General features: G+C 33.4%; 1 pseudogene; it reads left to right on the forward strand.

The window, feature by feature from the left end:
* Nucleotides 1-15,728, forward strand: part of LOC132016271 (microtubule-associated protein RP/EB family member 1-like) — a 145,418-nt pseudogene that overhangs the window by 72,520 nt on the left and 57,170 nt on the right.

Here is a 15,728-nt window from a genome sequence, read left to right on the forward strand (position 1 = left end):
TTTTTTAATTTTGTATTTTTTATAAACATATATTTTTATCCCCAGGGGTACAGGTCTGTGAATTACAAATCAAAACCACAATGAGATATCACCTCACACCAGTCAGAATGGCTAAAATCAACAAGTCAGGAAATGACAGATGCTGGCGAGGATGCGGAGAAAGGGGAACCCTCCTACACTGTTGGTGGGAATGCAAGCTGGTGCAGCCACTCTGGAAAACAGCATGGAGGTTCCTCAAAATGTTGAAAATAGAACTGCCCTATGCCCCAGCAATTGCACTATTGGGTATTTACCCTAAAGATACAAATGTAGTGATCCAAAGGGACACATGCACCCGAATGTTTATAGCAGCAATGTCCACAATAGCCAAACTATGGAAAGAACCTAGATGTCCATCAACAGATGAATGGATCAAGAAGATGTGGTATATATACACAATGGAATACTATGCAGCCATCAAAAGAAATGAAATCTTGCCATTTGCAACAACATGGATGGAACTAGAGCGTATCATGCTTAGCGAAATAAGTCAAGCAGAGAAAGACAACTATCATATGATCTCCCTGATATGAGGAAGTGGTGATGCAACATGGAGGCTTAAGTGGGTAGAAGAATAAATGAAACAAGATGGGATTGGGAGGGAGACAAACCATAAGTGACTCTTAATCTCACAAAGCAACGAGGTTCTTTTAACTCCACCACTTCTTTTTTCTCTTTAGACTTAGACATGGTAGCTGCTTCCTATAATTATTAATTTTTATTTTCTCTGAGTCCCCTTTCAACTCTTTATATCTTGCAACAGCCATGTAACCAATGTTCCTCCGAAATTACAGGAATGGTTTCTAATTTCTAGATGGATTCTGACTGATCCAACTTCCATTAAAAGAGGAAAATGAGGACTAATTTTAAAACATCCCTAGAATTAATACTAATATTTCTTGAAGTCCAGAAGTTTACTACATAACAAAAAATAAATATCCTCATCATATCTCATAATATTAAGTAATGCCCACAGATAGAGTGAGTGGGGAAAAAAAGAACAGTCTATAATTTGAACAGGTGAAAGTTATAGCAAAATGCTAACAAACACCAGAGGCAGAGGCACAAAAGAAAATACCTAGGTGGTTCTTCAGGTAACAGAGTTCTCTTCAAATACTTCCCTGAACTGAGTTACAAAAATCAAGATGGCATACTATGTCATGTGTTTTTATTCAATTATAGTAAAACATAAACTATAATCAAACAATTTACAAATATTGTTTATTAGTATGATATACAATGTAGATAGATAGAAAATGAATAAAACAAAATAGTGTTTGGATTTGATACTGTATGAAATCATACCCAGGAAAGACATCTGTTTTACCACATTTTTAAAAAGCAAAGATAACTACAATTTATCCCAAGTAAGAAGAATTTACTATAATGATTAATATGCATCAAACTACACACACACAAACCAAATAACAAAGACTTAAGGAAAGCAGAAAACGTAGGCAGGAATTTTGCTATAGCTTCGGTAATCACTGTACATAGACAGGGCTCTATTGCTCTATGGTGATCTTTCTTTCTCTTCTGTTGCAAACTGGTTTACTCTTGGCTCTAATATTTTTTCTTGGTTTCATAAAATATGTGCACATTTTCTTATTTTTGCTTCCACAAAACTTAGTTGAAAAACAATACATTTTGTCTCTCAAGTTTTTCTCTATATTATGACCTTGGCTTTTGATTCTACTGCTTCCTACTCATTCTTTACAGGTTTCTAGTTCCCATTATGAAAAGAATGATATTTACTTTTTTTCCTGTTAGCTTTATATTTCAGCCCACAATATAGGTCGCCATCGGTGTTAATTCGGGTACCCAACGTTGTTTCAATGAACAGTAATGAGGGTGGGAGTTATTTTTCAGTAGCTATTGAAGAGTAAAGTTTTAGACTCCAAATGGATAAAATTTAAAAACAGCTTATTTGGGATAATACTTAATAAAATCTCAACTAAAAAATATTTTACTTCTAAACTTATAACAGTATCTCCTAAGTAATTTGTGGGTATTTGAATCAGAATATTCTGTGGCCTTTTTAAAAGATATACATACTGGATTTCACTCCAGATCTACTTTATCTGGTTAGAATTGGAAAATAATGCATTTTTACTGTTTCTCAAGCATAGCCAAAGAATCAAAATACTTAGAAACATTTCCAAAAAATGGTTACCAAAATACTACTTTAGACCATTTTGAGTATAGTATGTATCATCGCTTCTTTAAATACTCCAAAAGTCATCCCAGTGAGAGATCTGTGCTTGGGTTCTTTTTGGAGCAAAACTGCATATCCACTACTACAGATTCTTAAAGATTTGAAATACAGACACAAACATCAGATTGGCATCAAGATATCAGTTTTCTTGGGCACCTGGCTGGTCCAGTAAGTGGAGCATACAACATGCTGATGGCCAACCTGGGCCTGAGCTGGAGGGAAGGGAACTTGGGAGTATTAGTCTCGTATTAGTCCAATGCCATCCTACGATACCTGGGCAGCTCCCTTGGGGTATATGGACCAGAGGGAGGTGCCCCTGGTGGGCATGGTGACTGATAACATGGAGAATCGCCATTGACAATACTTCTTCCTTATCTACACCAATTAGGATGCGGGCAAGGAGGAGTATGTAAAGGAGTATGTGAAGACTTTTGAGAATTTGCTGTTCCAGAACCAGGGGCCAGGCCTTCATCGTGGGCAACCAGATCTTTGTGGACAACAACTTGCTAGGCTTATTACTGATTCACCAGGTCCTGGCCCCCAGTCACCTGGAATCCTTCCCCCAACTTGTGCCTGCGTGGCATGCCTCAGTGCCCAGTCCAAGCTCCAACCCTTCCTGGCCTTCTCCGAGCATGTGAACCTCCCCATCAGCAGCAGTGGGAAGCAGTGAGAGCTCATGGCCACCCTCGGCAGAAAGTCGGGGTTGCCTGCCTTCCTCTTTCAAAGACCAACAGCATTTCCAAGCAGGAAGAAAAAAAATAATAAATAAACAAATGAATAATAAAATCTTTTTAAAAAATCAGTCTTCTTTCTGGGAAGACCAAAGTAGATTAAAAAGCTACAAAAATAAAGATTTCTGCCACCTTTTCCAAAATTCAGAACTGAGATACAGGAACAAGAAGATTTGGTCAGCGGTTGGGAAATTTACTCAGGCAGCCTAAGATAAATCACTGTTTTATACTCGTTTTGGTCTGAGAGTGAGGATAAAATAGGCTGCAATTCAAACTTGCTTCTAAAAGGCAGCCCTAGACTTGTACCTAGATGTGCTTATTTTATGAAACCTATATTCAGTGAAGAATGATCTGTTGCCACAAGCTAGCCTAAAAGTGAAAAGAGAAAACCACACTGAAATGGTCATATTTAACACCTCAGCCCTTTATAATAGAGGACCTCATGTATTATTTTAAGTAGTAATGTCTCCATTACAGTAGCTGTAAGATTCTTGTCATTCTACAAATCAAATAAATCACTTCTCCTGAGAAACAATAATCACAAGAGTGAAGAGAGAGGCAGAAATAGCTTTCCCAATAATCCCCAAAGGGAAGAAGTTTCCATTAATAATAATCCAAAGAATTTAAGAAGAAAATTATCCACAGCCCAACTCTCCAAGTTGTCTATCTGAATGATACACTTTCGGAAACCCTTAAACTTGCTTTTACTTAGCTATATTTAAATATCATTTTTGGACTATGTAGAAGAAGACATAAGAAATGACCAAAGACGTTTGTGGTTATTAATTACAAAGATATGGTTGAGAAAGTCTGTTCACTGTGCTATACTGCCTTGAAAAAGACACACATGGAAAAATTCACACTGTCCTTAGTTCCAAAAATAATTGTTTTTCTCCTAGGCAGCCTCAAACCTATTCTTTTCCTTGTTTAATAATCTTGGAGAATGGTGCAACTAGTCAAAGATGTGGTGCTATCCTTTCTTCATATTCCATATACAAGCAATTACTGAATTTTATAAATTCTACCTCTTTAATATCTGTCGTCCTGCTACAAATACCTCAGTTGCTGGATTGTACTTCAACAGCGTTCCAACATGTTTCATTGCTTCGTATCTTGAAATACAATAGGTCACACATTTTGACCAATGTATCAATATTTAGGCACTGAATTGAAATTAGGCATTTCTGCATTTGTCTCAGATTAGACTGTAAATACTGAGAAGGTTGGAATTATGTCATGGACACTATAATCAATATAATTATTTTTTTCTTCTTATGATAGACATTTGTGAACTTATCCTAATTTCTGTGTCAATTCTGACAAGAATAGAGGACCTCATGTATTATTTTAAGTAGTAATGTCTCCATGGATGTATCATATTTTGTCTACTTTTGGATCTTAGCTAAGCTATTTGCCCATTTACTTAATTATTTCTCTTGAATATATTTTAGGTCCAAATCACTTTTGGAATTAGGCAAGATATAAATAAATTAAGCAATATAAACATTAAGAGACCTGGGCTGGCAGACAACCTGCAATGTCTTTGGGGACAACCAGTCTCCTGCAAATCACATTTAGAGAACTATAAATCTTGTCCAGTGCATATCTATGAGTTTCTATGTCCTTTTTACCGGTAGTCTCAGTGATAACATGCTTCAATCCAACTCTGCTCCCAGCTGTAGCCATAGAATGCTATATTATTTCATGCTTCACATGCTATCTGTTTTTGACCTTTTAAACATTATTAATAAATGTCACAACTCTCTTTGACCTCATCATCTTTAAGAGACACTTCTTAAAGCACTGCTGAGAGGCATGATATTTAACAAAGGAATTGGGAAAAAAATGCTGCAGATAAGCTTATAGGCATGCAAAAAGAATGAATAGTAATTTTCCAATTCTGTTACCCAGAGTCTCTGGATTATCTGGAGATATTTGGGGGCCTACTGTGAAGGGGGGAAGAAAACCCAGATAATTGGCTAGCAGGATATTTCTTCTTTCCTTAAGTTTCCGCTTCGGCCATAACATTCTACTCTTTGGAAGTTTGTGGTGGAGAGTTTTAAAAAAAATATTTTAACAAGGACTATATGATTTCAGACCGATTTAATTGTTACAAGCATTTTTTGGTTCTGATTTAACAAGCTTACTGGTTTTATTTATTTTTCAAGTGAACACGTGACCCAATTTTCATTTTCATAAATGCTAACACAATGGGAACAAAAGCATTTTCAATTAATCAAGGATTTCTCCCTCCTCACTTTTCCTTAGAAAGCTTACCCAACTCACTGACTAGATAGTCTTTATTATTTTCATCTCCTTCCCAAAGCCCTCATTCAAAGTATGTTGATGCTTTAGTTAATCATGAATGGGCCTCCGTTTTTATCTAAAGTTTAGTAGGATTAATCAATCACTCCATTAAAAAATGTATTAGTCATTTATCTACCTGAAGAAGGGCTAGAATCTTGATATGCAATTCTTTGAAAAAGTTACAGATTGTTCTTACACCACTGGTTTTATATATGCCAAGCAGAACTGCATCAGATTAAAACAAAGTTAAAGAGGGGAATAGTAAGTACACAAGAATTTGAAAAAGAAGGCATGAGAAAGAACATTTATAGCAGTTAACTCTAATTCAATCTGTGTAGCAGATCAATCTGGAACAGAGAGGAGTATAAATTGCCTTCTAACTACTTCTGTTTCACTTAATCAGGAAAACTTCAAAAAGCAAATATCTCAAGATAAATTGCACTCAAGAACAGTTGTTACCAAGCATCTGGCAAAATACCTAAAGAGGATTATTCTCATTAACAAGATTTTTTAAATCTACATTTTAAGACCATTAAATGAACTTAATCTTAATCTGCATGATCACTACTACTCCATTATCTATTTAAGAAGAAAAAATACAAGAACCATTGTTTCCTAGATGAACCAGAACATTTCCAGAATGATGAAAAGTATTCCAGCCCACTGAGTATAAAATTAGATTGCCGAATGACTGTGGCTGGCTTGATTCTGAGGTCATGATGACTCTTCCTTATGCTAAGCAGATGAAATGTCAGAATAAAATCATAGCCTGGCTTTAGTTATGAATCTTAAATTAAGTGAGATAAAAAACCTTTTGAAGTGTCATGTACCATGATGAAGTTATATTTCCTTATTCTTATCCAGGGTACGGGAAACCTTATTATATACCATAAAGACAACTTGCTAGCTAAATTGACTTTAAATGAGCTTGTACTCACCTTATGGGACCAAGGAAGCATATTCTCAGTGCCGTTAGTTTACAATCAAAAGCATGCTACGAGATTCACATCTTGTTTTACTTTCTTTGTTAATATTGTAATTGGTAGGGAGCAAAAGATTCAAAACCCAGCACATCATGTGGTGTATAATTAACCACAATTTTATTTCCTCCTCCCTAGCTCCCCCAGTGGCAATATACATTAAAGAACACTGTGCTTTTGTTCTAGGCACTCTGTGTTGGCCAAGACTCTCTAAATGTTTTAGTCAAGGTTACCACCATTCTACCCTCAGCATATTTGGATATAAGAAATTATTACTATCATAGATTCTCTAGTGTTGGTAAAATTTTTCATAGATTTGTGCCCAGTGACATCATCTGTTACTCAGGCTTCTGGAACTTGAAAATTAATATTTTAGTAGTAAAGAAATTTTATTTAAATTTTTCCCTTGTACCATGTCAAAGTTTTGGGACAATAACATTCTCTGCAGGACTAAGCATTTCAGAACTAAAAGCAGGAACAGGCCCTCCAGGTTTATCTCTTCCATTAAGCTCTACTTGGGAGAAATTAAAATCTAGGCTTTTCAAGCACATAGCTTTCTAACTCTTTCTCTCTTCTGCTTATCTCTGCAAATTTTTAATCTCTTACATCTGATAGAAAACTATACATGTCAGCAGAGAAATACACATACCTATGTACATATACATACACATATACTACTTATAACAATAAACAAACTTTAAATCAAAATTATGAGGTTCAGTTTTGAGTAAAAAGTTTATTTCGTCAAATACTCTAGCGTTCTACTCAGATGTTTAGTGTTGCATTATAAAAAGACAGGTCAAGTGTGTTCTGGGATCTGAATTAATTTTTATATTAACAGAATATTAAGCATGGTCCCCAACTTCACTTTATGTACAAATTGTTCAACCCCCTAAATATATCTTCCTAATTAATTTTAGCCATTTTCTACCACAGAATTCTAAAGTACTTTTGGGTATTCCCTCCCTGTCAATGAATGGAATGGATTGCTTCTATCATTCTAAGAAAACTGATTAATACTTCCATGTATTATCTTTTGAAGGTCTTTCTAGAATTTTAATAGATAACTGGTTATAGTCAAATATGACCCAATATGCTATCTTTTGCCTGAGACAAATTGATGATAACCATCAGTTGGATCATAGTATTCTGTGGGACCAAATTTTTAAAGAAATATTAAAAAAACAGACTATTTAAGATCATATTAACTGCTTTAAAATATGCTAAGCTGTATGCTAGATATTAGAAGAGGTAGAAAACAGAGAATAACGAATTGATAGCATCAGCCAAAAAAACTTTTATTTTCTAGAATTTTAGTTTCTATAACCTGGTTGCACAACAGATCACCAAGGACAGTTTTTAACAATACTAGTGTCTAGATCACAACATTTCTGAAAGAGAATCTCTAGGAATCTGTTGTTCTAAGAAGCTGACTAGATGTTACTTCCACAGCCATTCTGATTTAAAAATAAATAAATAAATAGGACAAGCATTTGGAAACCACTAATTAAGAATTTTATGCTTAAAAGTCCTTAATTACACTTTGAGTTTCATTTCTGACATGTAAGGAACTTGGAAATCATCACATCATCCTTACAAGATCAAGCTAGAAAAACTAAAAATCAGTGACATCTAAGACAAATCAGAGAACTGAGGGTGCAGAGCCCCAAGTATATAGAAACAGGACCAACCCGTCTAGCAAAGAAATTTGCCTACCTGGAGTAAGTGGCACGGGAACGATAAACTGGCAGGAACACTTACCATGTAATTTCGATGCACTGCTGAATGTGCACTAGTGTTGAAAAGGAGAAAGTCCTCAGGACCACATATTACCTCTAGAAGTCTCACCAGTTTCTCAGAGTGAGGATCCAAGAAGGACACCTTCATGGCTCTGGTAGAGAAAAGGGAAGAATAATCAGTATGCAACATGTCTAGAGCCTTCACCATAACAAAGGCATACTCTCTTAGGGAAAGAAATTGAGCACAATTCTGAGCCTAGTCTTAACCCATCCAGCCTTTGTGTTTCAACAGAAAAGAGAAAAATAAGAGTCATGAGGCCTCTAGAATATTGTAGCTAGAGAAGGAAATAGATGGTGGGGGATGAGGAGGGTACAGAGGTAGAAAATGATGTGAAGTTTACAGCTCTAAAAAACAGGCCACTAAAATAATGAGATATAATTGGAAGACCAGAGAATGTTCACCTTCCTCAAATGTTACTAGCCTACAAAAGTGAATTAAAAAGAGAAAGAAAGAATGAGAAAGGTAGAACAGGGTATCTAAGAATTTTGGGACAATTTCAAAAGTATAAAATACATGTAATGTATAACAGAGGAAAAAAAGCAGAGAATCAGAAAAAAAAAAAAAAAGTAATTATGGCTAAGAGGTTCCAAAATTGATGACAGACACTAATCTACAGAACCAGGAAGCTCAGACAACACCAAGCAGAGTGAAGAGTAAAAGCAACATAAACAAACAAACAATAACAAAACTAAAACTAAAACAGACAAGTCATTACAGCTAAACATACCATATTCCAACTGCAGATAAGACAAAGAGAAATTTTAAAGTAAGCCAGATGAAGGTCACCTGGCTGACTCAGTTGGTGAGCATGTGACTCTTGATCTCCAGGTCATGAGTTTGAGCCCCATATTAGGTGTAGACATCACTTTAAAAAGTAAAATAAAATAAGCCAGATGAAAAAAAATAACTTTATCCAATGAGGAACAAATATAAGATTACAGTGGGCCTCTCATAAGAAATCTTGGAAAAAAGAATAGAATGGAGGGAAATATTTAAGAATAGATATAGATATATTTAAATTTAAAAAAAGTCTATCTATTGAAACTACCCTTCAAACATGAAAGAGAAATAAAGATTTTTCTCATGAAACAAAAACTGAGGTAATTCATTGTTAACCAGACTTGCACTGAAAAATCTTAGAAGAAATTCTAAATGCAGAAAGCAAAGCATATAGATCAGAAACTTGGATCAGGATAAAGAAAAAGAATTCACAAAGAAAGACTAAGTGAAGATGAAATACGTTACTTTTTAATAATTAATTTTAAAGCACCTTGCTAACTTCAATATAATAGCAATGTTTTGGGGATTGTATCATATAGATAAATAAATGACTGAAGTTACTAGAAATGAGAGGAAAGAATTAGGAAATCTCTATTTTAAGTATTTGTACTATATGTAAAGCCATAAAATGTAATTTGAAGGTATATTTAGAGTATTTAAGTATGTGTAATGAAAATTCTAACGCAATCATTAAAATTTTTCAAAAAGCAGTGTAATTGGTGTGCTAAGAGAGATGATCTTGTAAAATACTCAAAGAAAAACAGAAAAAGTAAAGGGGGGGATGAAACAAGAACAAATATAACATACAGAAGTTACAAATATGGTATATATTGAATTATAGTAATAGTTAAATATAAATAGTCTAAATATACCAATTAAAAGACAAACTGTCAGAACTGATAAATGAAAAAACCCAAAATCCTACATGTTGTCTAAAAGTAACTCATTTTAAATAGAAGGAAATAGATAAAAGGACAGCAAAGAGATGGAGAAAAATATTTTATGCTAACATTAATCAAAATAAATCTGAATTAGCTATATCAGTTACAGACAAAGCAGAACAAGGGTGATTTTCAGGGATAATTAAGTGCATTAAGTAATGATAAAAGATCGATCCTCTAAGAAAATAAAACAAACAAAATAAATATAAACTCAAGGGGCACTTGGGTGGCTCAGTGGGTTAAAGCCTCTGCCTTTGGCTTAGGTCATGATCCCAGGGTGCTGGGTTCAAGCCTTGTATCGGGTTGTCTGCTCAGCAGGGATCCTGCTTTCCCCTCTCTCTCTGCCTGCCTCTGCCTACTTGTGATCTGTCTGTCAAATAAATAAATAAAATCTTTAAAATAAATAAATAAATACATACATAAATAAATAAATATAAACTCAACAGTAAAGTGTCAAAACACATGAGGGAAAAAATGATAGAACTAAAAATAGAATAGATAAATCCACTAATTTAGTCACTTTTCATTCAGTAAGTGATAGGCCAAACAGAAAGAAAATCAGTAGGATATAGTTGGCCTAAACAGCAATATAAATATACTTAATATACTTGTTCTAAGTGACATTTACAGAATGCTCAATCTAAAAAAGGCAGAATATACAATATTCACATTATTCTCAAGTCCTACAAAATACTAACCAAGATTTTCCACCTTTGGGGCCATGAAACATACTTTTGAAGATTTAAAAATAAGAATTATACAAATTATATACAAATTATACAAGGTGGAAATTATTCCAATCTGTTCATTCTCAGAACAAAATGAAATTAAAGTAGATTCAAAAATAGATAACTAGAAAACCTCCAAATAACTGGTAATTAACCAATACACTACTAATAATTTATGAGTCAAAGAAAAAGTCATAACACAAATTAAAATATTTTGAAGTAAATGAATATAAAAACAATACATACGAATGTGTGGGATTCAAGGGCAGTGGTTAAATGAAAATTTATAGCATGGAATAAACATTGGAAAGAAGGTTGATTTAAAATCAGTAATCTAAGTTTTCTTTTTTTTTAAAGATTTTATTTATTTATTTGACAGACGGAGATCACAAGCAGGCAGAGAGAGGGGAGGAAGCAGGCTCCCTGCTGAGCAGAGAACCGGATATGGGGGCTTGATCCTGGGATTATGACCTGAGCTGAAGGCAGAGGATTTAACCCACTGAGCCATCCAGGTGCCCCAGTAATTTAAGTTTTCACCTTAGGAAACCAGAGAAATAAGAATAGTTTAAACCTAATGTAAGTAGAAGAAAAGAAATAATAAAAACAAGTTGAGTAGAAATCAACTAAATTTAAAATAATAGGAAAAATATTAAAGCCAAAAGCTTGTTGTCTGAAAATTTAAATAAAACTGATACACTAGAAGGATGCTTGCATGGCTCAGTCCATTAAGCGTCTGCCTTCAGCTCAGGTCATGATCCCCAGGTCCCAGAATCAAGTCCCTTATCAGGATCCTTGCTCAGCAGGGAGTCTGCTTCTCCCTCTGCTTGTGTGCGTGCTTTCTCTCTCTCTCTGACTAATAAATACATAAATTCTTTAAAACAATTGATAAGCTAGCTAGGCTAACAAGAAAAACTTTCATCTAGAAAAAATGAATTTTAGAATAGATTTAGATTTACAGAGAAGTTTTAAAGGTGTTAAAATTTCATATGCTCAAGCTCAGTTTCCTTTTATTACTAATGTCTCACACATTAGTAATATATATTTGTCACAATTAATGAAACACTATAGATCCATTATTATTAACTACAATTCATACTTACATTAATAGTTTCTTAATTTTTACCTAGATCCTTTTGTTATTATTGCTGGATCCAATCCAGAATATCACATTGATTGAACAAAAGCAATTGGGAATTATGTGATTATTCTACCTCTGATGTTCAATGTCAATCTCAATTTTGATCAACAAGCTTGTGTTTTTTTTTTTATTTCCTTAGGATTGTATACTTTCTATACTATATTATTTCTATACTATTTATTTACAAAAGTTTCTTAGTTCAACACTCTACTGGGAGTTTTAGATATTTTAAGTGTATATTTTTATTTTGTTAAATTTGCATTTGAACTTATAATTCAATTTCTTTTAAATAAGGCACTTATAGTAAAGAAATTAGTTTAGCCAAGAGATTGTGCTTACACATTATACCACATTACACTTTGTTTTAGAGATAGTAAGATTGAAAGCACAAAAAGTGAATTGCCTTGCTAGGATAACAGAGCTAGTTAGCAGCAGAGCCCAGGATCGATCTTTGAACTCTGCTGTGCTTTTTCCTCTTTCCAACATTGCTACTTTTCCATCCTCATCTCTGGTCTTGTTCTTCCAGCCTTAGATATAAATTAGGATAATTCTTCCAGTTTTGTTCCCACATAACAGAATAAATTAGAATAGCATCTGAGTAATCTCTAAATATATATCTTTCTAAAAAATTTACAGCTGCAAAATATTTTTTGAAATATAATGCTTTTAAAATATTTAGAGATTAAATTTTTTCCAAACATCTCACAAGTGATTTTTTCTTGAAAATGTATGCATTTTATTTTTATGGCATCTTTTATCATAGATCATTGCAGTACAGTCTTGATATTTTTATCTTTGAGATATTATAAGCCATTTTAACCAAGAGATGGCCTATACTTACACCTGTACTGACCTAATAGACAGTAATGGCTCATTTGTAAGTTTTATAACCTAAGGGTTTAATATTTCACTGGAAAGACTCTAATGGGCTTTGGCATGAGAAAAATCTATGGAGAAGTCAGATAACTTTTTATAGATTATTAGGTAAATAACAGACATTTGAAACAATACACACTTCAGTACCAGATTATATAAATGTTAGAGATTTGTTTTTCTTCTTTTTTCTCCTATCAACTGCTTGAACTTCTATTACATTTATCATTTTCTATCACAGTTCTGGTTTCTAAGAGGTGGATATGCATATTATAAATGATTGCTGAGCACTTTTGCTTAAGAGAAAGAGTACTGTGGGGTGCCTGGGTGGCACGGTCAGTTAAGTGGCTGGCTCTGATTTCTGCTCAGGCCATGATCTCAGGGTCCTGAGATCAAGTCCCACATCAGTCTCCATGCTGTGAATAGGTCAGTCTCCGTGCTGTGTGTGGAGCCTGCTTAAGATTCTCTCTTTCCCTCTCCCCATCTCCCTAACTTGCGCAGCATGCGCCTGTTTGCTCTTTCTCTAAAATAAAGAAATAAAATAAAAGGGAAAGAATCCTGAGAACTTTTAAGCCTTGTTACTCATCACTGTCTCCATTTTTTAAAAAATCACATTCATTATAACAAATGTTTCATACAAAACATAAAATGGTGATTTAAAATATGGTTTTTGGGGCGCCTGGGTGGCTCAGTGGGTTAAACATCTGCCTTCAGCTCAGGTCATGATCTCAGGGTCCTGGGATCAAGCCCCACATTGGGCTCTCTGCTCAGCGGGGAGCCTGCTTCCTCCTCTCTCTCTGCCTGCCTCTCTGCCTACTTGTGATCTCTTTGTCAAATAAATAACTAAAATCTTTAAAAAATAAAATAAAATATTGCTTTTTATGATTAGCATGTAATAGTGTTTGCTTAATTTCTAAAAAAATTTTTCTAATTACTGATTTTGTCACCCTGCAGTTTATTAACACATTTTATTGAAATTTCATGCATTTAGCCCATAGTTATGTTATTTATTAACAGAATTTCTTCAAGTATTTTTACTTTAGGATGCTTTTTAGAAAACTATTCCTATTAGAATAATGTCAAACAATTTTCATGTGAGTAGCCCAACCGGACAAAACTTTTTGGAAGATCTGAAACAGTATATTGATCAACTTATCCTTGTGGATGTCAGAAAATCCTATAAAACCAACATGCTCTGCCACACCCCAAAGGCAGGAGTATACTTTGTCTGAAAAGCCTAACATACCTTATTTGAAACAAAATATATATCAATGCATGGTCTAGAATGATTCCATTTGATTTCAAATGAGTCTAAGGATAAGCAAAAATGATAATGGTTATTGAGTAATTACATAGATAAGAAATTTTGAAGGAATCAATCTCTCAATGAGGCAAGGAGGTAGGAGTGAGGAAAAAGATGATAGGGTTAGCAGCCCTGCAGTTATTGATCTTGGTTGGCTCAAGGAAAGCAGAGAATAAGGGAATTCACCCCTACAGGAAATTCCTGCTATCTGAACATGACATTTATGGAAAGCTCCATCCAAAAACAGCAAAGAAAACATTGTTCTCAAGTTTGTATGGAACACTCACCATGACAGACGACATTCTACACCATAAAGCATAGTTTGATGGATTTAAAAGAACAGAAATCATACAAAGTATTTTTTCAGAACTGGATTCAAGCTAGAAATCAGTAACATAAGGACAGTTGGAAAATTCCAAAATACTTGGAGATTAAACAACACATTTCTAATATAATACATGACTCAATGAAAAATTCTCATAAGAAAATATTTTAGCTATAATAAAAATATAAAGATAACTAAAGATGTTTGGGTGATGCAGCAAAAGCAGTGCTTAGAGGAAAATTTATAATACTGAATGTATATATGTGAAAAAAAATCCAAAAATCAATAACCTAAACATCCCCTCAGGAAATGAGAGCACAAGAATGACTTTAAATTTTAAGCAAACATAAAGGAAGACATAATAAAAATTACAGAAGTAATGCATAAAATTGAAAACAAGAAAATAATGAGGAAAATCAACAAAACCAAAAGCTAGTTCTTTGAAAAGATTAATAAAATTGAAACATCCACAGTCTAACTAGGATGAAGTAGACATAAATCACAAATATCAGAAATGAGAGAGTGTCATCACTTCTGATCTCAGGGACTTTAAAAGGATTATAATAGAATAATACAGATAGCTCCATACCCGCAAATTTAATAATGTAGATGAAATAGAATAATTGAAAAGCACAAACCAAAACTCAAACAAGGAGAAATCAATGACATGAATGGACCTATATCTATTAAATAATTTGATGACTAATTTATAACCAGAGCAGATAAATGTGTTACAAAAAACTACAGATCAATATCTCTCTTTAATACAGATGCTGAAGCTCTTAACAAAATCTTAGCAAATAAAATCCAATAATATCTTAAAGTATTATACTCTACAAGTATGCATTCTAGTTATGGAAGACAAGTTTAACAATCAGAAATCAAAGTAATGTACCAATAAACTAACTATAAAACTAACTATAAAAAGATCACATTTATATCAATTTAAAAAAAACTTTTTACAATTTCATGTAAATCTATAGTTATCTCAACAACAAAAACATAAAATCAAAAAGACAAAAAATGGTATCCTGAGATACAAATAACATTAAAAAATTTTAAAAATATGCCATGTTTTTTGATAAACTACTTAACATCCTAAAGACTTAATTTTTTTGTAGGTTGATAAATAAATTATATATAAATTTTCTGTGGCTCAATAAAATAGCAAAAAACAATTTTTGGACTTAGAAAAACACACACACACACACACAAAATGTGTGTGTGTGTGTGTGTTTACATATTATGTGTGTGTGTGTGTGTGTGTGTGGCCAGTAAATAACTTTCAAAATGAGAAGAGAAACTATGTGGGCTTACCAAGTTCAATATAAAAGAGTACTGCTATTACATTATGTTTAAAAGTGTTTTATTGGTAAATAAATAAAGCTAGGGGCAGTGTTAAGATAGAAGCTCAATTTTCCATTTTGCATATATTACTATTACTAATGGAAAAATAAGTAAAATGTAAATAAAATATAAAAATGATTATATGCTTTAATTGCTATCATTAGTATCAAATTTATTTCATTTACTTTAAAATACAGTACTGAAGCTTTATTTTGTTTATC

The sequence above is a fragment of the Mustela nigripes genome, chromosome 4 (assembly GCF_022355385.1).
Source record: "Mustela nigripes isolate SB6536 chromosome 4, MUSNIG.SB6536, whole genome shotgun sequence".
Lineage (NCBI taxonomy): Eukaryota > Metazoa > Chordata > Mammalia > Carnivora > Mustelidae > Mustela > Mustela nigripes.